Raw genomic sequence first — 27113 nt, 5'->3', positions numbered from 1 at the left:
AAATTCAGAATTACATACGCGTATTACATTTTTTCACTCTTAAGATATGATAAATCCACAAAAATGAACAAGATTTTTCAAACTCAGATATTTCTGTAATAATATAAAATATTATTTCATATATAATATTATAATAAAGACGCATTTTAAAATATCGATTGAAACAATCACTATCACTGATTTTTTTCATTGAGATTTCATTGATTTGCTATACGTGTGAGATTATTAGTGACTATTCACTATTTTCCAACGATAATACACTGATTTTCTAAGAGATTCTAAAGAGTAGAGATAAATTTAAGTTATTCAAGAATCAAGATATCTCTTTCTATCTCAAATAATAAGCGAACAGTTTCCGATTTAGAGATTCTAAAGAGGAGTTTTCGGCAAAACTTTAGACAGTTTCCAAAGAGAGTTTACTATTTAAAACGTCAAAATAGATGACAATTGACAGATGACAGATTGACAACAATTGAGATGGAAAATAACAGAAAGATTTTGCCTCTCTCTTGGATATCGCCTATAAAAAAAAGAGAGATGCAGCGCTTTAAGATCTCGCTTCAGTACCTTAACGCGATATCGCGCAATCTCTCTCCGCAGTCGGGACAGTCTCATAAATCGATACGCGCATCGCGCGATTAATCGGTTCGTTAAATCGATCCGGCTTGTATCAACATAAAAAATCGACGCTCTCTTTTTCTCTTTATTTTTTTTCTCCCGTTTAATCACGTTGACGCGTATCGCGGCATTTGAGTCGGGACAATAATCGAAAATGCGCGCGTTATCGCTGTTTTTTTCCAAATAACAGCATTGACGTTCACGGAGAGCGGCCCACCCACGTGGCCCGTTTGCGTCACAACGTTCCGTAATTGGCAGCAAATGGGCTCGGTAAATGGGCTTTAATTCCATTTGCGCAATCAACGGCCCGTAAACGTAACGTCGGCTAACGTCGAGAGAGAGAGAGAGAGCCGGCATCGACAGTCGATGCCTGTCAGAGAGGCGTCGATGTCGAACGTCGACTCTGCGCGTTGGATAACAATATTACCCGGCCGCTTTTTGCGGCTTGCAGCATTCAATTAACGCACTTTCAATCCGATTTTCGCGACGGCAGGAGATTCGCGTCGGGTCCTTTTTAAATGGCGACCTTAAAGACACATTTTCTTCCCTTTGTGATATATTTTCATCTTTTTTTGTAATAAAAATGATTTATAAAGCGTACAGAATATTTATTAAAATATAATGGTTGTGTGTAAATAATAAAATTTTATTTAGCGATTATTATAGATTCGTAAAATAAAATTAGGGAGGGAGGGGAATATCAAGAATTAAATAAATATATCAATTAAATTAAAGAGAGCATTTTAATTTTTTAAAATATAAAATAAAATTATTATAATATAAAATAATCTATATTAATATGAAATATTTTAATATATCTATAATATAAAATATAATATATAAAATATATAATAAATATTATATATAATTTTCTCTTAGAATTTACCCTGAAAATCATGGTAATTATGTTTGATTAATTTTACTATGCAGTTTAGTAAAATTAATCAAACATGTTTTATATTTTATTGTGATAGATTATTTTTATTGTGATAAATATTAATCAGAGAAATTCTCATAAAATGTTTTCCATATTATCCCACGATTATCATGATTTTCAGGATAAATTCTAAGAGAAAATTCTCTCTATGAATATATAATAAAATATATTATAAAATAAAATAAATAAAATTTATAATGTTACAATATTTAAAATTTTCTTAAATTAATATTTCCGATCGCGCGTACATTTAGTAATATTAATGTAGATAAGAAAAAGATTAATGGGGATTATATCGCAGTTGTTTTCCGAATGTGAAAAAGGCGCTTTCCTTTCGCGGCGCTAAAAATTATTCCCTCTCTAATAAAAACAAATTGAAATATTAAATATGGAAAATGCAGCGTAACGAGCACTTTCGCATCCATGTAGTCACACGTTTGACTGTGGTATAAAAAAAATTGTGCTTGAAAGCGCTCCGTTTCTCGTATATCTCGTTGTTTAATATTCCGTCGAGTCTCGTCATGGATTTGGATATCGACACGAACGTGTTAACCAACTTGTTATACCGCTCGGTAGGGGAAAAAAATGCGCTCGATGCGAGAACGAATCGACATGTAAACTTTCTCTTCGCGTTGGGAATCGTTCATAAAGTATGAGAACCCGGTCGACATTTTTCTCCTACTTTCAATCTCAATCTTTTATGTCAATCTTATGTCTGTATAATCTCTGATATTTCTCTGATATTTTAAACGTCAGAGCACTTTATTTTTGAATCTATTTAATGTGGTTTTTATCGTTTTTTTTATGGATTTTAGAGAATTTTGATAGGTATAATTTATATAGAAATTAAGATTTTATATCTCAAACAGGCAGTGAATTTCTTATTTAATGGTTTGAAGGTTTAAAAAAGTAGCTTGCGGCAAAACTAAATTAAATATTAATTAGCCCGTCTCTTTTAAATTATATAAATTAAATAGTTACAAAAGAAAGTGATCTCTGACTGTATTTTAAGTATCAAAATATATACAAGATAGATGCTAGATTAAAAATTAATATTTTAAGTACAGAAGAAAATTTTTGATTCCAGCGAGATTTAATCGCCTTCGTCTACACCGAGAGATTAAAAATTCGATTTCTCGTTACTCATTCATAATTGACGCGTCGCACTGTAATTGGCCATTTGCTGTAATATCGTGTTCGGAAATCGATTGTTCGTTGCGTGCGATAGCAACCGACATCGGCCGAGTCGAAATTTTTCTTCTACTTTCGATCTCAATTTTCAATCTGACATCTACTTTACTATTTCAAGCAGTTAAATCATCTTCTTTTGAAATTATATATTAAATCCAGTTTTGTCGAAAACCTTCTCTTTTAAAAACCTCTTATTGTTAGTAGAATAGTTTACTTGTCATCTATTTGAGGAACAAAGTAGGAGAGAATTCGATTTCTATATAAATTAAAAATATCGAAATCTCTTCTAGAATTAGAAGAAGAGAAAATTGAACAAGAGTAAAATTTCGATTCGAGGATTCTCTCAAGCTCTTTCAAATTAAAATTTTGCATTTATTTTCTCTCACAATCTTTTTTCATCTTTATATAAATTCTAAAGAATTTTTCGAGAAATTTAATTTATTTAGGAATTATGTGTCTTGTATCTATACTTAGTATAACACTCAAAAAAATGGTTTTGCAATTGTAGCAAAAATTTTTTAGGTGCAAAAAATTAACTGAGGTAGACAAATGATTAGCACATATTGCAATATCGTATATATTTTGCACGTAATCAATCTAAATGACAGAGACAGAACTAAAAAATTCCATCTGTGACAAACGATATTCTATCAGATACAAAAAATAGCGATAATTTTTATTGCGACATCTAGAAATTTTTTTGCGTGAAAGATACAATCCTTAAATAGACAGTAAATCATACTGAACAGTTTTCCATTTGGAGATTTAAGAGAGGAGCTTTCGGCAAAACTATAAGCAGAAACAAAAGGATAACTTGACTGAAGTACTCAAAATTAGATTGACAATTGAGGTCAAAAGATAAAGGAAAAATTTCGAATCCGGGTTCATTCTTAGGGGACGAAATATCGAATGAACACATAAATTCGTCGTCGAGCGATACATACGTTGGTTAATTAATTAAAATCTCGTTAAACGAACTCTATCGGGGCTTGAAATTGAGTTTGATGTACCGAAACATCGTTATATCAATTTATCCATGTGCAGCCCGACGAGAACGATTTAATGAAATTTCCATCCTAGCGGAAAGAGTTCGTGTCGCGTATTATTATTCCCGTTCGAAAAATGAGAGCATCAGCATTTGCATTTTTAGTTTCGTCTTTTCTTCCCTTATCTCACTCGAACGCGCTAAATTAATTGCTGCGCTAAGAGCGATTCAATAATACAGTGCGTAATTTATGAAAGTTTAAGCAATATTTCATACACTTCGATCAACGATAATCCTCGATCTAGTTCTCCCTCGAAACCGAGAATGCGTTGAGAAATGCATGCATAAGTAGGGGCGCCAAAATGGCTTCATGTTGGTATACAGAATCTCTTACGCCCGGTATATAATGATACTGCGATTTCCCGCGTGATCGAATCTCCTAAATATCCAATTAGGAGAATGAGGAGAGAGACTCGATAGCCGATAATTTCGACCTCGCGATGGGAGCTTTTACTGTGCACTTACTAGTCGCGTAATCTGCGTGACCGTGTTATGTATCAATTCCTTCCTTTTGTATATTACTAATTTCTCCATTTTCTTTTAATTTGTACTAAGAATATAATACTAAGATAGAAATACCTATATATTACTAAGAATATCTATTTTCAATTTACAAAAAGAAAGAGAAATAGAGAAAAACTGACGAATTTACATGAAAGAAAATATTTTGAGATTCTCATAAAAAACTTGCCTTCGACTAAAGGGAAAGAATAAATCTAATTCTTTGTCTTTTAATTTTTTCACTCTATAATATTTCACATATAATGTATAAAATATATAATATTTAAAAATATTTAAAATACATATATTTAAAATTTATTTATTATTTGTATTTATTACTTATAATATATGTATATATTTATTATTTGATTTTTAAGTATATTTACATCAATATATTTAAGAATGTTGGATTGATTCTTTAAATAAAATAGATTTATACGATTTAAAAAGATTATTTCTATCTTCTATAATTTTTTTAAGTGATTTATCTTTTCAGATCAAATTTTTTTCTTCTACTCTCGACTTTAATTTTCAATCTAACATTTACTTTCATATTTTAAACAATTAGATTATTCTTTTTTTAAAGTAATCTATATATTTTTCCCGAAAACTTCTTTTTTAAACTTTCCTGCCTATTTAATTGTAAGATACAAAGAGCTTTCTATGTAAATTAAATCTATCAAAATCCTAATCATATTTACTTTATTGTTCTGTTAAATCTCTTTAAATTTCTCATAAAATTGTATCTTATTCATGTTATTAATATATATATATATATATTATGAATAAAATAAAATAATTAAGTTATCTAATCGTATCGTTCGAAAATGATGCAACATGTCGAGAAGAGTTGCGTATCTGTCTCGCATTTTTTTTTCACTGATAAACTCAAGGAGTCACCCGAGAAGTCATCTCGTCCAATCCGGGTTTTAATAATAGCTCATGCGTATATATTAAAACTCAACAGGTCTAACGACAAAAGCGAGACGCAGTCTAAATTACTTCATGAGAGAAAGAGAGAGAGTGGTTCCTTTTTGATCCGAAAAAGCAGTTCAATTCCCTCCTCCTCCCTCTCCCTCCATCGGCTGGCACCGATCGCGCTCTGTCTGCAGGGGCTTTTAAAAGTCCGATCGAATCGCGCCGCAAAGAGGATATAAATGCGACTGACAGGCAAGCAAGTTCAAGAGGACGATCCTCCAAGAGTCGGTGTTGGAGGAGGAGGAGGAGGGAGACGCTGAAGGCGCAGGAAGGAAGCGGAAGGGGCGGGGGAAAGATGAGGAGAGAGGGCCTATTCACGACTGCGCTGGTAAATGGGTTAAACGGTAGGTCAAGAGAAAGAGAGAGAAGGAGAGGAGAGGCCAATTTAAATCACCGCCAATTCCCCGCGGTTCAATTCGGTTCAGCGGGATCATTTTGAAACCTACCTATCGTCGTCGCTTCCGTCTTCCGCTTTCCTCGTCTCCCTTCCTCCTCCTCCTCTCTTGTCTTGTAGTGACAATCTAATGATAAATCGACTTTGACGCTTGCATCGTCCGTCTCGACGTTCGCGCGAATTTATTCGAGATGACAGAGAAGTGAAAAAATACTCACCGCAAAAGTGCCGAGCTGCCTGTGCCGATACAGTTTTGATTACAGGTGACAACAGCTTTATTGTCGCACAAATGTAATTTATGCATAAATACTGTCCGTCGAAATGAGAGAGAGAGAGAGAGAGAGAAATGCATAATTTTCAAAAAATTTTTATCGTTTATTATTTCCACGAGAGTATCTCGGAAAGCAATTGTAACAAATGACAAAAATAATAGATGACAAATATAAAAGATACAGATGACAAAAATATATTATAGCATTATCGAAACACATATCGATTTATTCGACTGATAATTATGATCGATTGCTTTTGATCGACTTGAAATAATTATCGTTATTAGCTTTTTAGGAATGGAATATAATGCGATAAGATTTATATTTTGAATTCTCGAAATCAAGTGAGCTATACGTTAAGAAAATACTGAATAAAATAAATACAAATATTATATTTTGGAATACATTTTGATTAGAAGATTATCAATCTGTGCCTTTTGTCCTCGAAACAATTAGAAATGTTAATATCCACAGATGATACATGCAGGATAGAATATAATTATGATTATATATTACAATTAATGAATTATATACATTAATGATAATATATTATGATTATATATTATAATTAGTGAATCTCTCTCTCTCTCTCTCTCTCTCTCTCTCTCTCTCTCTCTCTCTCTCTCTCTCTCTCTCTCTCTCTCTCCAATATTTCTCTTGTATATCTCTAATAAGTACTATAATAATACACTGAGAGAATTTTCTCTTAGAATTTACCCTGAAAATCATGGTAATCGTGGGACTGGTATGGAAAGAATTTTATGAGAATTTCTGATTATTATTTATCACAATAAAAATAATATCTATCACAATAAAATATAAAACATGTTTGATTAATTTTACTGAATTGCATAGTAAAATTAAACGTATCAAACATAATCAAACATATTTTATATTTTATTGTAATAGATATTATTTTTATTGTGATAAATATTAATCAAAGAAATTCTCATAAAATTCTTTCTATACTATATTGTCCCACGATTACCATGATTTTCAGGGTAAATTCTAAGAGAAAATTCTCTCTGTGTAATTATGTTAATTATTCTAAAAATAGAAAAATTTATATTAAAGACATATACATACATGCATGTTAAGATTACACGCGTTTTCAATATCGTCGCGAAAAATCAAATAAAAGGGCACACACACACACACACACACACACACACACACACACAGAGGGCGAATAAAGGATACGGGAAGGATCGAACTGAAACTCTCTCGCGCTTGGCAGCCAGCCAGCCTCGATTCGCATCGTCATCGTGTACTTTCGCGGTAGCGGGACTGTACTTGTAACAGAGATCTCGTCCGGGAACACTCCGTTAAATTGGCGCTCCGACGGTCTAACGATTCGCGTGGAAAAGGCGGAAGAAAATCGAAGAAACTATGACATTTCGTGAGAACGAAACGGAGAGATCTTCGTTACTTATTCTCCGAAAATGCGAGCAAAATCTTTTTTCATCTTTTCACTATAAAAAGATTCTTGAGATACGTTCTTTTTATGCAACGATAAAATTGAGCGCTTCAAAGTAATTATTTCGTTCAATCTCGATTTTCGATCTGACATCTATTTTGATTCCATCTTTATCCTGAATTTTCCTACGTTTTTGTACAGATTTCGAAGAGTTTAATTTATATAAGAATTGAACTTCTAGTTTCTATTTCAAATAGACAGTTTCCCACTTGGAAGTTTAGAAGAAGATCTTTCGGCAAAACTAAATTAAATAGTTTCGAAATAGAGTGATCTTTGACAATTTCTCTGTTAAACCTCCAATTGTAAAACTATTCTTATATAAGTTGAACCTCTGAAAATCCTCTAGAATTTGTCAGCATGAGAAAAGGTTGAGATATTGAAAATAAAAGCAAAATTTCGACTTGAATATTATTCTAAATTTAGAATTGACAGCGAGATTTCACGTTAGATGGAAAATTATTAATTTTTACTTCCTTAAATCATATTTAATATTCTTCTCCGCTGAAGCGGCAGAAAATTTATTATATATACTTAATCCGAGTCAAAATTTTTCTCCTAAACTTTTGTTCTCTCAATTTGCAATCTAACGTCTACTTTGATATCAGAGAAAGTCAGATTATTTTCTTTCAAAATTATTTAAGCTATAGTTTTGCTTTCTCCTTTTAAATCTGTGTATGAGAAACTGCTTGTTTAAATCTATCGAAATCATCTGGAATCCATAAACGCATGAAAAAATCGAGTTCGAAAATAGGAGCAAAGTTTCAGAATCAAATTTTAAAAAATCAGTTATATAATTTCATTATTTAATTATGCCGACTATTGAAGATATTTTAGGTGAAATGGAAGGCTAAAAAGAACTCGAAGGCAATCATTTAAATAATAAAAAATAAAAATAAAAAAGTATGCAAAAAATTAAAAATATAATTTAAAAATAAAGAAAATTAAAAATAAAATATAAAAAATTTTAAAAAAGTAAAAATAGGTTTAGAAGTTTCATCGTCGTAGATCTTGGAGTAAAAAGAGCTAAGCATAATACCAAAAGAAAAATATCAAGCCAAATTATTTTGCCAAAATGCCTCTCATTATCGACATCAGAATCCGCTAGTGAGAGATGACATTTATCGCGTTGAATGTATTTGTAGACAGAATGAGAACTGAAAATTGCGCGTTGTAAACGATGGTTCAACGTCGGTACCTTGTTTACCTTCGACGTACCATGTTAAACGAAGCATTTAGCGCGCGTGCCGGGAACCGCAGGCAGTCGCGATTTATTTGTTTCCTTTCGGCTTCGCGCGTTTGCGGCGAAACCACGCGTCGCGAGATAACCATCGTGTTCAAGAGAGGTTGCGCATCGTCTACGTCTGGGCGTGGCTCCTTCTAGACATATATCATTTATTTACCATTTTCCCGCGGCTGATAATGCGCGACGAAGAGCCTGCTCTTGATTAAAAGTATAATAGCAATTATCGCATAAGATCTCTATGTGAGCAAGAATGTTATTTCCGGGACTCCTGAATTTGACAGGTCATTTTCATGGAATTTTTTATCGGAAGAAGAACAAATCATAATGCGCTATAATTTTTGAGATGTCGATTTTCAAAAGTCGCATTAATTTCTGATTAATTAAAATTAGATTTATTAAAAAGAATTTGATGAAAATGACTTCTTGCTAAAAATTTTGAAACATCGATATCTCGAAAATTATTGATCATAGTTTGACATTCGTTTCTTAAAAGATCTATCAAACACTTCGGGGTCCCGGAAATAATATTCTCCCTTCCATATTCTTAGAAAATAATTTTCCGACATCCGCCTGTATAGGTATGAACATTTTCAATTTGTGTTATAATTTGTATAAACTTTCTACACATAGGATATAAATATGTGTGAATCATGTAGAGCGCACGATCATTATACAATTCGTTTTATAATAATTCGAATGTTACGCAATAAACAAGCACGTCACCGACACGTCGTAGGAAAATTAATTGTATCGCACTATTCCACCGCACGCGCTCAATACATATATGTCGGTGAAATTATTACGAATAGTAATATTGTATGTGCGCTCTGATATATTAATGCACCGTTCTTCTCTTTATTTACGTCGATAATTTTCCCGCATGGCGAACAGATATTAATTATTTGCGTCCGTTCGTTTCCACTCGACGGCGAAAAATCATCATTGTGAACGTATGTATATATAATTCGAATAAATCGTACGTTTGTGTGAGAAAGACTAGTTTTACGGGTTATTATCTATTTTTGAGGTGAAAAACTCGATTCTTATATAAATAAAATTTATTTAAATCCTTTGAATCCATAAGCGTATAAGAAAATTAAAGTTGAAAATAAGAGAAAAATGGAAATGCATGATTCATTCGCGATATCGTAATGAAAACCGAGGAAAAAATAAAGATGACTAATGCTTTTCCTATAGAACGATGAAAATAAATTTATCTCGTCTTTGCGTAATATGTGTGTGTGTGTGTGTGTGTGTGTGTGTGTGTGTGTGTGTGTGTGTGTGTGTGTGTGTATCGTCCGGCGATGATAATGATAACCCTGGTTCTCGGCAACACGCGTCGTAACACATGATAACACCTTCTAAAGACGGCCAGAGGCAAATTTAGCCGCGTTGATAATTTCATGCATCATCGGCGATGCGCGAGGTGCCGACACCAAACGCACTCGGTTGCATCTCCGAAGATACATACATATACATATATATCATTCCGTTCGCGGTGGAAACGCGGAGCTATCGCCACGAATGATCATTTAAATAAATGGTACCGTCTGGAAGAACCACGCCTATTCGGGTCGCGAATTAATTGAATAACCGCGAGCGAGAGAAGCGCGATATTAATTTATTACTGATACGATCGACAAATACGAAAATTCGCGAAAGAAGGCATTCTTATTTTTTCTCGAACAGGAAAATAGATATGCAAAACGCTCCGTCAACTTTTCGATTATCTAAATATGTATAATTTGGATCGAGAATATAATAAGATATTGAATCGCATGATCGATTAAATTAAGGTAAATATGTGAGCTTTATGATTAAACGTCTAATTCGTTCTACTTTAATTAAAATTGCATTTATTATACTAAAGAAGTATGACATCTATATATTATAAAGTAAGATTCCAATCTCGATTCTTACAATAGAAGAGAGTTAACAAAAGATAGATAAATAGATAGATAGAAACCAGACATTTGAAAAATTGTGCGAGATATGTATATGTTTTTACTTATAAATCAATTTAAGCGCTACATGAATGAAGTTTTTAAATTGATAAAAAAATGATACTATATGATAGTAGGATTACACAAAGACGAAAAAGAGAGAAAAGTAAAACTCGATTGTTGCTTTGCTTTTCACAAAATTAATCATGCTATTCGCGCGAGCGGCGAAATGTTTCTTCCGACCGCGTTCTTTACGTAGCAAGATTTATTATAAGATCGCGGAAGTATATATATATATATATATATATATATATATATATACATACGAATCATTTATCATTAATGAACAGACAGAGTGTTGCGTGCTTACGCATGATCCTTGTCCATTGGACAAAGTAAAAAGTATTAATATTCTCTTTCTTTCTTTCTCGCCCGTACGATCTAGTTTCTTTCGCGTATATATATATATATATATATACAGGGCATTTAAATCGAGACGAAATATAAAAAAAAATAATAAAGCAAAATAAAAAAGATATTTCGAACAAAAATTGTAAAGAGGGTTTTAAAAGGGACGTGTGGTTTATTTTTTAGGCGTCATCAATTTACATGTCATGAGTATTAAGTATTACATCAAACCGCTCGTGTAATTAAACTCTTTTCGTCTATGAGACTGGATTATCTTTATCAGTATAGTTATTTAATATACAGGATGTAGACAGAGACCGTATTTTTTATCAAAAAAATAAGCATCTTCTTTAAATACATAGTCTTCGAGATTATCTTATTTTTTTAAATATTATAATATTATAATAATACTACATACATTTGCTGTGTTTTTTTATTCTTCATATAATAATTTCGATAATTCTGTTATAATTAGCTCGAATATTTACATTTGTATAAAATAAAACACTTGAGGAAATTTTATTCGAGTTGACAAATTCCTTTGACAATAAAGTAACTTTCCGACTCTGATATAAACAAAGTGGACGTTATTTATGTAATTTTTAGTTTATTTCGTATTCAACCGTGAAATACTCATTTCGTCATGTTCATAGCAATATGGGAGTATCATAGTAAATATCGAAAAATAAGATTCATCTCGAAAACGATGCACTTCTAGAAACTTTATCAAAGGAAAAATGCCTGTTTTTTTCACGAGGAATACGATTATATACATCCCACCATATGGAATACCTTGTCCTGTGTTAAATTGCACATCGATATCGACATTGAATTATATCAAAGGCATATTAATCATGCTTAGAAATTAAAATATAATATCGAACGCGATAAAGGGATTAAGCAGACGCGCTATTCGCGGTACACATCTTCCTCTGCATTTCTGCACGATTGTATCTCGCGAACAAGCAGTCTCTGTAAAGGCCAGACGCGGGAGACAAAGGGCGAGGAATGATTCGAGAGGTATAGCATAGCGCGAGATTCTCGGGAGGGAATTATACTTGCATGAGAGCGAGTCCCTCCCCTGCGGCCCTCCGGCCTGAATGGTAATTAAAGCGTGCGAGACTTTCTTACAATGCTCTTAATTCCCAAGAGCACATCGACGAGGAGCACAAGAGACTCGCCGCCGACGAATTTGTTGTCCGTTTTACAGAGAAACGTGATCTGTGATTTTGTTTTTCTTCTTCTTCGTGTGTGATTTTGAAATAATGTAAATGTCATGCTTTACATTTTTTGGGGGGAAAAATAATGCATTCTCGTGTCCCAAATATTCATGTTCAAGACAATGTTTTTCTTTTATCGCATTTGCGACAAGATTTGTGAAATAAAACTACCTCGATTGACGATGTTAGAATAACACTAGTTTACACAAATTTTTTTTTTATTATTTGAAATTAGACAAGGTGTTTCTTATAGATTTTTGCTGAAAGCCAATTTTTATCAGCACGTCAGGTTTCCGAAATAATTGAAGTTTAATATGCAAAAAGTGGCTTTTTTGTGATGTTTCAGATTTTTTATAAAAAAGGTAAATTTTTTTGTAAATAAGGGGACAAGTGCTCTATATGAGAAGTAATTCCCAGATTTAATTTTTCATAAGATGGCTAAAAAGTAAGATATCGAAATGAAAAAAATGCATTTTATAGAGGCTGAACAATACATTCATAACATTTGATTAGAATTTCCAAATAATGTTAACCTTTTTTACAACAAAAAATCTTAAATATCGCAATAAAAGCTTTCTTTGCATATTAAATCTCAATTATTTCGGAAACCTGACGTGCTGATGAAAATTGACTTGCGGCATCGTTTTCAGCATCCAAAAATCTATAAGAGAAACACCTTATCTGTTTAAAATAATTTTTGGCTGTATATAAACTAGTGTAATCGTAATAATTTGACGTCAATTCACAACTGATTCGAGCGTGTACGATATAAATGCTCCGACTTCCTGCCTTGAGTTTGCAGTAAATAATACGAGTACGATTTGATGTGCGCTGGAAAAAAATGTTCGTGACTGCATATACACACTAAGAGAATTTTCTCTAGAGTTTACCCTGAAAATCATGGTAATCGTGGGACAATATGATATGGAAAGAATTTTATGAGAATTTCTCTGATATTTATCACTAAAAATAATAATATCTATCACAATAAAATATCAAACAGGTTTGATTAATTTTACTAAACTGCAAAATTACTAACTATATACTAAAATTAATCAAACATATTTTATATTTTATTGTAATAGATATTATTTTTATTGTGATAAATATTAATCAAAGAAATTCTCATAAAATTCTTTCTATACTATGTTGTCCCACGATTACTATGATTTTCAGGGTAAATTCTAATAGAAAATTCTCCATGCACGCATGCGCTATGATATATGCGTAACACAAGGAAAAATGCAGGACTATTTCGCGGCCACCACGACTCGCTGGAAAAGCCGGAAGTCGAATTTGTTTTTATTTCTGACGTACAGACGCACATACGGGAAACTCGTATACCGATCAACAGGTGATCAGTTGAATATTGGATTGGGACGACGTTTTTCGCAAGAAACACACACGATTGCTAGCTTCGTAACCCGCGATTTCGTGGCTTTCCGAAATCCCCGTTGACTGAATTTCGCAACGAGAAATATCTAAAATCGAACCATTTGCCGCGTAATGTAAAAATTGGCATAGTATTATGCGACTAAACGATTCGCCAAACTCTCGATTAAGCTTGTTTATTCGTTTATATTTATAAATTATTATTTGAGAGAGTCATTTGTTATTTCTCTTTAAATTATTATTATTTTTTATTTAATTATTTAATTATTATTCTTACTAGATTTATATTTTTAAGGTATTTTTTAAAACGAAAATATAAGACTCATCGTCCATTGTCATCAGCGATTGCCATAAATATTTTATAGTTATAGAAATTAATGTAAGAAAATAAAAAAAGGAAAGATATGTAAGAAAATTAAAATAAAAAGTAATTCTTTAAGATGCTTTATACAAATATTTTTATAAACGAAAAATATTAATTCAAAATGAAAATAAATTAAAATTGTAGGAAGCTCCAAAAAATAATCCCACACCTAAATCAATTCAGATCGCACGCAAACACGTGTTCAACGCAGAAATATCAGCCGCGAACAGCCTCGCGTTATAAATCACATTCATGGTGATGTGGCCAAGTATCCTCGAAACTCTATAAATAAACGGCGGCATAATAAATAAACACGCAAAATAAACAATTCGGAAAGCTCAAGATTACCTAGTTTCATCAAATTGTTCCGGTCAATCGAACCTTTTCCCGTCCTCCTTTATTGATGGGATGCTTTTCGCCAGGCGCGAAACGTATTCCAGGAAAATCTCAAAGGGTTTGGAGTTCCCCCTCCCTTTCTTCATCATGGACCGGATATAAATCATGATGACGCCCGCAGGAGTTTGTCTACTCTCTTCTCTTTCTTTTTCTTTCTCCAAGTCACTCTTCCGTCAGTAGTATGCATGTCGTATGCGAGCTAAGCCTACATCCTCCATCTATAGCCGACCAATGCGAAAGTAGTAGACTGTCGAGACTCGTGAGATATGTACTTGTTGATTTATTGGCAGCTAAAGTCGCAGAGAGCGACTCCGTCCCTAGTGGAAATAACGAGCAAAGAGACGCTTCACACATGCTTTATTTCCTTTTCTTTTGCCTCCTCTGATCCCGTCTCCGAGCAAATAGGGAATGAAGAATATCGGCACGCGCGAACTTTACGGACTTTAAAAAGCGAATCCGATTGGGGTTCCGAGAGAAGCGGATAATCTCTTGCACTCCCAAGATTAAGACAAAATTGTTGAAACATGAAGTTGAGTCTAGAAAATATCTTCTTCTTTTACTTTTCTAAAAAATATCTATTTTTATAAAGATATATACAAAGAGATCTCTCTCTCGATACACAATTTCAAGTATGATTACTTTTGTTATCGAGAGGTAAATATTGAAAAATAGAGAGTTGACATAAGTTTTAATCTGTAAATTATTATTTGTAAATTATTGTTGATATTTTTTTGTTTAAATTTTGCATGTGTTCTGATATTCGCAGCATATGAAGTTAATAAACAGAACAGAAATCTATGAGACTCTTGAATTGAAATTGATAAGATCAGACAAGTTCTAAATCATCCTAAATCACACTCGGAGAGGGGGAAAGGCGATAGGATATTTATTTAATATTTATTTATATAAAATAATTTATAAAAATTTTTATGATACGAGGTATATAAGATATATTTTATAGTTCATTAAAATATTAAATTGCAGTTGAAAGAAATTGAAGTTAAATAAAAATATGTAAAGAGATTAAAGTTTAATTAAATGAAATAAAATCGAATAATATTTATAAAATTTTGTTATATATTAAACTTTGAAGAAAGGTTTAACTTATTAGCTTAAAATCTTTGCGCATATCTACGAGCAAAAAAACTGATAAATAAAATTACACTCAATGAAAGCAATCGAAGGAGGAAACTTCGACGATCAGTCTCGCCTGTCACATTTGACTACGAGCATAATCGGATTCGGAGCCAACGACGCGATGGCCCAATCGAGCGAATGAGTATAGAGTAGAATAGAGAAAGAAAAAGAGAATCAAAGACGGAGAAAGATCGCTGAAAGCGGTGTTCGGTTCCTGGCGTCGATCCCTTGATGTTGCGGTGTACGTGCGAGCTTCGCGATGCTATGATCCGATAAGCATCCTTCGCTCGCCCTCCTCGTTCTCCTACCTGCCCTTCATCCTCCCCAAGTCTCTCCCGGATCGACCGAACGATTCCTCGCGCACGCCGATATATATATATATATATATGTGTGTTTATATATGTATGTGTATGTGTCTCCTTCTCGACCTCACCGCGGTCGTAAATGCGGCGAGACCTCGCTCTGTCCTCGTCTCTCCTCTTTTGATGTGCGGCTTGCAGACCTCCTGCCGCTGCGGAACTATCTCTCTCTCTCTCTCATTCTGTCTTTGTTGCACCGCTGTCGCCTAAGGATCTCGAGGGTCGTACCGTCAAGTTCCACTCCCGTCGGGCCGGTTCCCTCCTTTCGAGATTCGAGGGAGCCTGGGCTCTCTTCCCGCAGCGGAGGGTCATTCGGCTTTCCCTTTCCTTCTCTAAGTCGCTCGTTCGTTTTCTCCTTCACTCCGCGCCCTCAACCTTGTCCTTCTTGCTCTTTCTCTCTCTGTCGAAAAAAAAAGAGATGGAGCTTTCTCTCTTTCTCTTGTACGCATCGCGCATCCTCGTCTCTCGAATGGGACACGACAATAGGGAAGATCTCTCGTGCATCTTCGTCTCTCTTCGGAGTGTAGGTATGCGTTTTACTCTGATTCTAGCTCTGGATTCGCTTGTGCAAAGTCTATCTTTGTCACCTTGTGTGATGGAGCGATTGTAAAATTATTTTTTCTTTTTTTTTTCCATAAATTCGCACTCTTTATTCTTCTTTTTTTTTGCAATGGCATTCTTTTTCTTGGAATATTTGTCATTTTGATTGTTTTCCAACATGTGTTTTTTCCCTCGTCACTTTCCTGTATTCTTCTTCGGAAATTGTCTCTGTCGGTCAGCCAGATAAAACTTCTCTCTTTCTCCTTCCTCTATTTATTCTCGACCAATTCTTTCTTTGTCGAACCTACCGGATATATCTGAAGTTCATCCACGTCCGTCTCTCTCGCGTTCCTTCTTGTTCCATTCTTGCAAGCGCTCTCTCCCTTTCTCTCTCGCTTACGCATTCATTTGGACGTGTATGTATGTATGTACGTGCCAACCTCGGACTCGTCGAAATACGCACGCGTGTCTCCACGGGCGACGCTCATGATAGCGTTAGATATACGTACAATGTACAATACACATATACATATATACATTACACACACACACATACAAGTAGCTTCTCATGGTCGCGTAAACGCGGTGACATGCACGAGGGACGGCCAAACCCCTTTCGAGACCTTCGTCGCCGATCTCGATGTCGCCGTGTATGTGTCGAAGTCCCCTTCGCGCGAACTGTTGCGACTCTCTAACAAACCCGTCCTAAACTTTTCTCCCAGTGATTATGCAAGAGTTGCCTATCGGATGATCAAGCCGAAAAAGACGAGATGTCGCATGTTTAATCCTAATATAAGTAATATTTCATATATAATATACACTAGCGGATCCTGACTTCGATAATAGGAGGGGTTTCGGCTAAATTATTCTTTTGATATAGCCTAGTTTTTACTCCAGGATCAACAACATGAAACTTCTGATCTCATTTTTACTTTTTTTATTTTTTATATATATATTTTATATTTTTTCAAAATTTTTTACACCTTTATTATTTATAATCGTCCTCGAGTTCTGTTTAATCTAAACATCTTCAATAAGTTGCATTAAATCATGAAATCAGCACAACTGATTTCTTTTTTAATTTGGAAGGAAAGGGTTTTAAACCCAACTCTCCCCCCTATAGGATCCGCCAGTAATAATATACATATACGTATCAAAGCGAGATATTTTTTTCTTTTAATTGCAAAATTGTTTTATGACATAATGGATTGTGATTAAATTATAATAAAAGCATACAATATGCTACACACATAAACTTTCCATAATAAAAAATGCAGTAATTATTTTATACTTAATTATTACATATAAAATGCTAAGTAATTATTTTATATCTTGTTATATATATATAAAACATATTATACATTTTTATTATAATTTAATCACAATGCAGTACGCCATGCAACAATTTTATAATATATACTACATATGTATATATGTATGTAACTCTCTCTCTCTCTTTTATTCTCACAGTTATAATTATTTAGAAGAAGATAAAAGTCACGCGAGATGAGATATAATTTTAATATACGACGCGCTCAGTTTTCAATTCAACTTCAGATTCATCGATCGGATTCATCCGTCTTACGTTTGTGAGTACAACTGTGCCGGGAATTTTTAGTCCGCGAAAGAGATATATTGCTCTTTAATCAGATTCCATTCGATGTTTCAAATCGAAAATCGAAAGGACGGTCTCGCGTCGAGTTTCCCGGAATAATTCTAAAAATATATTCGCCGAGCGTCAATAATTCGTCTCGCCGCCACTTCTCTTGACAATCAGCTGATATCCTCTCGATCCAATCTCGCGAAAGGAAATCTCCCGTGCGATCAATTGACAATCGACCACGCTATAAATTTCCATCCCGTCAACTTTCGTCCCCACCCTCCATCTCTCTTACTTTCTTTGTTAATTCACGATCATATATTTCACACGTCCAGATTTCACGCGATTCGATCTTTTTTCTTCACCGCATCATCGCGTATACGTATATATCTATACATATATCCGCTGTAAAACGATTTCCCGTTCCTTTTACGGCGGATGCACAAAGTGGGGTACCCGCACGCTTTACATATCCGTGAGAGATCGCAGATTAGAACGACGATACTTACTACATAGAGACAGAGCGAAACAGCGTCGCGAAACGTTCACCAAGAATGCCATCGTTCATACAGGGTATTAAAAAAGAAACATTTATATAGATAGTATATACAGTATTGAGTAAAAAAGTCTTGGTAAACACAGGTCGAAAACTCGATCGTTTCAGAAGTATGAACAATTTTATCTATTACTATCATGATGGCTGGACTTATTGTTAGTGGCTTTTATATGTCACATATGAATATTTATCTCGGCGTTTACAAACCTTATTTACGGAAGATGTTTCATCTGTCCTCTTTCCATTACAATACATGCTTGACATTATCTTCTTACAGAGTTGCAAACTGTCTCGAAAGTTTCGGGGCTTCGTCGGATTATTTGACAAGGACGTTTCGGTCACATAAGTCTTCCTAGTCATTTATCGACGAAGAATACACTATGCTTTTCGAATATCGCCATAAGAATAAGGGATTTAAAATCATAATCCGACAAAGGCCTGAAATTTTCGAGAGTTTGCAATATAATATAATCTATATCTCTGAAACGATTGTTTTCGACCTATGTTTAAGACTTTTTTACTTAATACTGTATGTATTATCTACATCTACCATACGAACGTTGAATGGTTTTTTTAACATCCTGTATAGATCTGTTAGAAAAGTATAATGTAACAACACTGACAAATTTGTAATCACGCGGAATGTAAAGTATAATCCTGCCTAAAAGCAGTCCAAGTTTCGATTTGTTCGTGTGTCATTATATAACATTTTTCGTAAATGTGTATTAGTAGACTTTTGTCATTTTTGTTACGGAACGACGAAATATTGAATAAAGATATGCGATAAAGTTTTGTGTTAAGTTGACAGAGAAGATTGTTATGATAAAATGGAAAGAGGATTTGGTGATGCTTTATCACGTATTTAGGTTTTTTTCTTACCAGCGTGCGATTTATCTTCGTCCGATCTTCCGAAAATATTTGTTGCGAGAAACCCGAGCACGTGATAAAACTTGATCACTAAATGTTTCTTTAACTCTTCCTATCTACCTAATGCTTCCTTAACTCTTATCGCATATCTTTGTCTGATATTTATATAGAGTCTAGTTTAGATATATCAGGAATTACAAATATGTATATTTCGTCTACTTATTTTCCTTTTTAAAGTGTGATATCTTAATCGTGATGTCAATCAACAGGAACTTGCAATATTCGAGTCTGAGGCAAAAATTAAACACGCGATATTAATATATTACAGTGTATTAATAATATAATAACGCATAAGGTATACGCAAAATCGACGAATCCCTTTCTAAAAAAGGAATGTTATTGACTTGTCGCTTTTCCGTGATACTGATTAACTGTCTTGATTCACGTTGTGCGTTATTCATAGCATCAAGCAGCTGTCATCGCGAAGGCTAGCAGTTTCACAATTTGTTCAAAATAAAATAAAATAAAATAATATGTATTTTAAATAATATGTTATAATACTTTATCTGCGATTAATATTTTTGACAGTTATCAGCTGATTTCTGTCAAAAAATATTAATCGCAGATAAAGTATAACATATTATATAACTTACAAAATATTATTATTTTAATTATAATATTATAATATATACTTTGTTAGCGATTATATTTTTTGACATAAATAAGCTGCGACAACTGTCAAAAATATTAATCGAATTTATAAAGTATTAAAACATATTATTTAAAACTTATTATTATTTTATTTAATTTTATTTTGAACAAACTATCAAACTATCAAACTGCTAACCCTCGCGATGACAGCCTTTCGATGCTATGAATATAACGCAAATCAAGACAGCTAATCAACATCGCGAAAAAGAAGCAACAATACTTGCGAGAATCGATTTAACATGCCTTTTTTAGAAAGGCCTTTTTATGTTAAGAAGAATGATATAGAAATCAGTTGATAACAGTCAAAAATTTTAATCAGTTTAAAGAATTATAACATATTATTGTAAAATTTAATTAGCAAATTAACGCTTTAATCAGCTCATGATTTCTGTCAAAAAATATTAATGAAGCGTTAATTTGCTAATTAAACTTTAAAATAATAATAGGTTATAAAATTTAAAATAGTAATATGTTGTAAATAATATGTTATAATGCCTTATTTGCGATTAATATTTTTTGACAGAAATCAGCTGATCTGTCAAAAATTAATCGAGTTTAAGGAATTATAACATAAGAATTATAACAAGCCAGCGCGCGAATTGCCGCGAGAAAAACGGGAGAAGATCCTGTAAACTAACAGCCGCATCGCTTAATGACTACGTTAATTAATTTTGAAGCTCGAGCCCGATTAGCATAAGCGAACCCGCCGAGGCGATTCTTTCGTGTCTGCTACCTAGAAGTGTTAATTCTTGGCTAAGCTACTGCGCGACCTGGCAGTTTCTGATTGAATAGAATTGACGAGAGACACCTTACTAGGCGATACAAGTCGCGAATAATAAAAAAAAGGAAACTGCAAGAAGTTACATAATGCAAGACTAGAGGGTGAAAATAGGTTTACATCAAATTGAAATAAAATGGAAAATATATGGTACAAAATACTCGTCAAAAATTTCTATCTAAATACACACATAACATATTATATTATAGTTTATTTTGTCTCTTAGCAAACTATTTTTAACATATTTTTTTTAACTTACAATAAAATTATCACTCACCGGAAAACGATGAAGGCAGAATTGTAGTGCACCGTTGATATTAAAGTTGTTCTGTAAAAAACAATTATACATATTCAAAATAAGTGGTGCTTCTGGTGCTTAGGATAATTAATTGTTTAAAAAATAATTATTAAACAAATCGCATTTTTATCTGTGCTTTTATATTTAATAAGAAATTTACATAATTTTTTAAGATATTTTTGAAACAAATTTTATGAAAAATATGAAATAAAAATTTAATTTTTATATAAAACTTAATATCATATGTGAATAATCTAAACATTTTATAAATCTAAAAAATAATGTTGAAATATTTTATATAAGTACCTATATATTTATTATAATATATTTTTTTAAAATATTTTAAAATAAAATCTAAATAATAAAATATTTCTTTAAAATTAAATTAATAATATAAAATATTTTACATATATCGTATATTACACAATATAAAGTGGATCACTATCTCGGAAAGTAATATAAATTACTTACTCCATCGTTGTTCCACCGTTGCCCGATGACTCCCTAGGCCTCCTCCTCTTCTCTTGTTTATTTATTCAGTTGATATAACTTTTGTAGTATTCACTCGCGATAGCACGGTTAATTAATGATCGCGCGCGCACTAATCAACTAATTACGACGATCGCGCGACACTTTAAATATTATACTCCCGACACTGCACGCGATATACATTTTATTATATTGCGACTTGATAAAAAACAAAATTACGATCCACTCGACACTCGAAAATAATTAAAAGATTCAAAAATTTACATCGGTATAACGTGATATCGTGCGATATTTTGCGAATGAAGTTAATTAAGATGCGATAATTCCCTGAAAATAGACAATCAAAATTCAATATCAAAACGCGAAACATATATATATTCTAAGAAAGAGAGAGAGAGAAATCAATGTACTGTTCCTACCTTAAATAAATGAATCGCGAATTAAATAAATAATATCATTTTAACGTGTTTACGATTCCTTAATCGTTAATTCGAATAATCGCGTAAAGAATAATCGCGTTTGTTATCTCCGTGTACTTGTCGCGATCATACATATTTAGGAAGATAATACAACGAAGGAATTTGTTTCGCTACCTACACACTTGAAATTATGTAAACTCTACATAGTATTGTTTTTTACACATTTTTTTACCCTAATTTTTTAGCACACATTCGCTGTGCGAATAATAACAAAAGAGTATATAAACAAATGCGCTTCATACACCGAAATTCCCTCCCTCTCACAAGTTAAAAAGAATAAAATATTCATAACTACATATTTAACTAGAGGTAAATTCTTACCTTATTATAACCAATGAAGTTTGGAAAATGAAATTCTCGTTAATAGTCTTTTTGTACACAGAGAGAATTTTCTCTTAGAATTTACCCTGAAAATCGTGGTAATCGTGGAACAATATGGTATGGAAAGAATTTTATGAGAATTTCTCTGATTAATATTTATCACAATAAAAATAATATCTATCGCAATAAAATATAAAAGATGTTTGATTAATTCTACTAAACTGCATGGTAAAATTAATCAAACATATTTTATATCTTATTGTAATAGATATATTATTACTTTTATCGATGAACATTAATCAAAGAAATTCTCATAAAATTCTTTCCATACCATATTGTCCCACGATTACCATGATTTTCAAGGTAAATTCAAAGAGAAAACTCGCTCATTGTCAGTATATGAGACACGCAAGGAAAACAGTCGCAGTATGTTGAAGCGCGCAAGAAACAAGTGGTACCAACCATGGGCGCCCTTATAACTTTTTTCTAGGGGGGGCAGAGTGTACATATACTCAGGTGTGCGTGCGCGCGTGTGTGTGTGTGTGTGTGTGGTGTACACACACACACCACACTATTTCGATATATATTTGTTATAAATTTCAAACAAAAAATTATTTGGTTGACAATTATAAAATTATTCTAAATTGAAAAAATTAAAAGCCAAGGGGGGGCATATGCCCCTCCTTGCCCCCCCCCATGGGCGCCCATGGTACCAACCTCAAATTCGCAATATTATCTATGCAAAACGCGCGAGAAACGTCAAGTGGTACCAACCTCAAATTCGCAAAAATGTATACTTTCATGTAAATGTAACTTTAACATAAATATCATATATAAATATTAAATGACGTCAATATTTCATTGACATTTCAATAATTATTAACAATGCCTGAATAATTATTGTACAATTAATATATCGATTTATTTGCTTATCGATTACTTTTATCGATTTATTATCGATCCGCGTCGTAATTGTTTAGCGCCAAGTTGTACCCGCGCGCGATCACGTGATCACATTCTTTTACCTAACCCTACCCATCGATCTATTTATTCACAGAGGGCGTCGTCGCGCGCGTCGGTGTGCGGCCCAACTGCGATCGTTCCGTATCTACGTGTTGTTTCATCGGTTTCGGGCGAATTCTGCGTACGTGCGAGTATCGGGAGTGGCGAATTTCGGGACGGCCGAGTCTCTCGTTGCGTTAATTGATCCACGCGCAACCATAATTCGTGAATCTCGGTGTCTGTCGTTGGCTGTCCTTGTCCCCTTCGCTGGATCGCCACGACGATCGTCGGTTTTCCGAGAGACGGCTATTTTACGTTAACGTAGCATTTCTTCGTCGATGAGAAACATTACGAGCATCCGAAGCATCGAAAGATGCTTGGGGAAGCATCGAAAGATGCTTGGGGAAGCATCGAGAAAGCATCGTCAACCGACTATTAACGTAAGTGATCGCGCGCTTTTTATGCCCGCCATCTTGGTGATGTATGCTAATCTGCCCGCGCAAATCTATTTCAGTCGTAACAAGTCGGCTCGAGAGCACGTTAAAAAGCGAGGTGCACTGAAAATGCTGTCCTCGTCCGATTGTGCAGCTGCTTCAATGGAGAATGCTATCGATGTATAACCGGGAGGTGTTCGGTATGTTAGGCTGCGAATATACTGATGCCAGACTCGAAACGTGCAACACACGCCGAGTGTAGTGAAGGAGATAGAAACAGCGTCATATTTCCTCGTCCTTATTTTCTCGCGTGGTTTAGAACATAATACGACGATACACGTATCGCTCATTCAAGCGATTATCACAATTAACGAATTATATGTATTGAAACGATGATTATTTATCGAAATAATAATCTAGATATGTATTAAGTATTTTGCACAATTTATTTATTTAAAGCAAGAATTATAGAATTATATGTATTTTTTCGGGTAATCTTTCACATTCATTGTTTATTAGTCATTAATTTTTAATTTTTACTTGTATATATATTCTCATTTGGCATAATATAAGATCGCAATCTTGTTACGTATGCAATGTCAAACATACTTAATAATTTTGTTTTGTTTTCTGATTGCAGATTGCAGTATAATAAAGTGTGCCAGTGTACAACGAGCTACGCAGTTATATTTTAATCATTAGTGCGCGCGATTGTAATTAACTATGTTTTCGCGAGTGTCGTGTGAGTCAATCAAGAACGAAGGTACGAGAGAAAAAGAGGTGGTGAAGGTCCAGAGAAGCATCAGGCAACAGCGGAGCAACCATGAAGTGAGCAGTTTATTTAATTTGTTAAAATAATACAGTTGTATACAATATATAATTATTTTTGAAATATTATGTCGATGCTGCTTTATAATTTATATATATTCATTTTATTAAATTTATTATTTGTTAAAATATTACAGTTGTATACATTATATATAATTATTTTTGGAATGTTATTTCGATGTTTGTTTTATAATTTGTATATATGTATATATGTATATTTATTTTTTACAGATCAACATTATACGTACTACAACTCCGCTGCTGTACATCATTCCGGTGAGTGTTAAATTATTTTTTAATAATCTCAAGGTGGATTTGTGTGTAAAATTGTGTATTAGATATGCATAAAATCTATGTATATACATAAGAAAAAACATCAAAAAACAAAATATTATAATCTTTTAAACAATTGTCAGTATTTAAAATTCTTATATTTTTTAGTATTTGAATTTCTAATGATAAAGACAATGGTAAAAAAATTTCGTATATTACTTTTTCATAATCGTATATTATGTTTTAATAATCTCAAGGTAGGATTTTTTATTTAATAATCTCAAGGTGCATATATATTTTTATATTATTAAATGTCTTTTTTCTTTAATGAGAAAAAATTTAAAATTTTAACTTCTAAGAATTCTTTAGCATTTTTATAAAGTAAAATATGAAAATTACACACTATTCTCGTTATCACACTCATTGATACGCATTTACTGTTTTGTTCCAAAATTCTATCAACGTCAATTCAGAATAATTGATCGAAATAGGCCGCAAAGCTATAGGAACGAAATGAATCCCCGTAGGGCGTAATTTATGACTAATGAACGACCGCCGATATCTTTTTCAACATATAATTTATATCAAAGATATTCTTTCTCTCTCTCTTGTCGCTTGTGATTGTTATTACGCACATTAATGACACGCTCGCGCACGGCTAGGCTCTGACGAAATATACGGATGAACTCGTAGAACACAGTATAGATATATAAACGATGAAATAATGGTGTGACATAATCGCGCTGGACACACGCGTTGTTTCGCGATGACATCGATGTCATCTCTCGCTTTTCTACCGATTCTTTCTGTTCTGTTATTGTTTACGTCATTTTTCAGTCTATTTATATTATTTATTTAATGTAACGTTACTTTTTTTTAACATTGCTAAAATTTCTTTCTCTGTACAAATATGTCTGCGGTTTCTTAGGAAATGTTTATCCAACATTACTTATAAATCTTCTACTTTATTTTAATTTAATTTAAATATTTAGCATTCTATTACTTAATTAAATTTAAACCCTACTTGAAACAAAAGTTTAAAATTGTCTAATATTAAGAAAATCTGCAAAAATGACTGTCCGCAATTTTTTCTCTATCGTGAAAAATCTTGTTGGATGCCATAGTATAATATTCGCATTGTTTGGTGCACTGAGAGAATTTTCTCTTAAAATTTACCCTGAAAATCATAGTAATCGTGGAACAATATGGTATAGAAAGAATTTTATGAGAATTTCCTTGATTAATATTTGTCACAATAAAAATAATAATATCTATCACAATAAAATATCAAATATGTTTGATTAATTTTACTATATGCAGTTTAGTAAAATTAATCAAACATCTTTTATATTTTATTGTGATAGATATTATTTATATTGTGACAAATATTAATCAAAGAAATTCTCATAAAATTTTTTCTGTACCATATTGTTCTACGATTACCATGATTTTTAGGGTAAATTCTAAGAGAAAATTCTCTGTGTGTAAAAATAACTTATATGTATTTCAAGATTGAATATTAATATATTTTATATTAATATTAATATTAATATATCAATACTAATATATCTTAATTCAAAAGATAATGGTTCTATGTAATACAACTGTTGACAATTTATAATATACTAGAACAACAAAAGCGCGCGCCATTCCTCGATTTTATATAAAAAAGAATGATATTTTTGTATAAAGTTTGTTTAAATTTGATATTAATATTTTTTGGTAGAAATCAGCTGATTGAAGCGTTAATTTGGTAATTAAATTTTAAAATGATAATAGATTATAAAAATTAAAATAGTAATATGTTGTAAATAATAGGTATGTTATAATACCTTATCTGCGATTAATATTTTTTGACAGAAATCAGCTGATAACTGTCAAAAATATTAATCGAGTTTAAGGAATTATAACATATTATTTTAATTTTTATAACATTCTTTATGTTATAATACTTTAAACTCGAATAATATTTTTTAACAGAAATCAGCTGATAACTGTCCAGTATCGCTCAATTCTCTATTCAATGAAAGAAGAGAGAGATTTATTGACTCGCGAAACATCT

The 27113-nt window shown here is 32.7% G+C and overlaps 1 long non-coding RNA gene across 1 annotated transcript in view; it reads left to right on the top strand.

Moving 5' to 3' along the window:
* The window catches only part of LOC145939818 (uncharacterized), a 74348-nt gene extending 49292 nt beyond the window's left edge, over positions 1-25056 (top strand). Inside the window, exons 5-6 of the long non-coding RNA XR_014425909.1 lie at positions 24591-24778; positions 25010-25056. This is a non-coding gene — a long non-coding RNA (uncharacterized LOC145939818). The remainder of the gene's footprint in view (positions 1-24590; positions 24779-25009) is intronic.
* The last annotated feature ends 2057 nt before the right edge of the window (positions 25057-27113 follow it).

The sequence above is a fragment of the Prenolepis imparis genome, unplaced genomic scaffold (assembly GCF_030444845.1).
Source record: "Prenolepis imparis isolate NDT839.2.m4 unplaced genomic scaffold, iyPreImpa1.0 SCAF_1, whole genome shotgun sequence".
NCBI classification, from domain to species: domain Eukaryota; kingdom Metazoa; phylum Arthropoda; class Insecta; order Hymenoptera; family Formicidae; genus Prenolepis; species Prenolepis imparis.
Note: the sequence above shows the minus strand (reverse complement) of the source record. Positions and strands in the feature narration are given on the sequence as shown.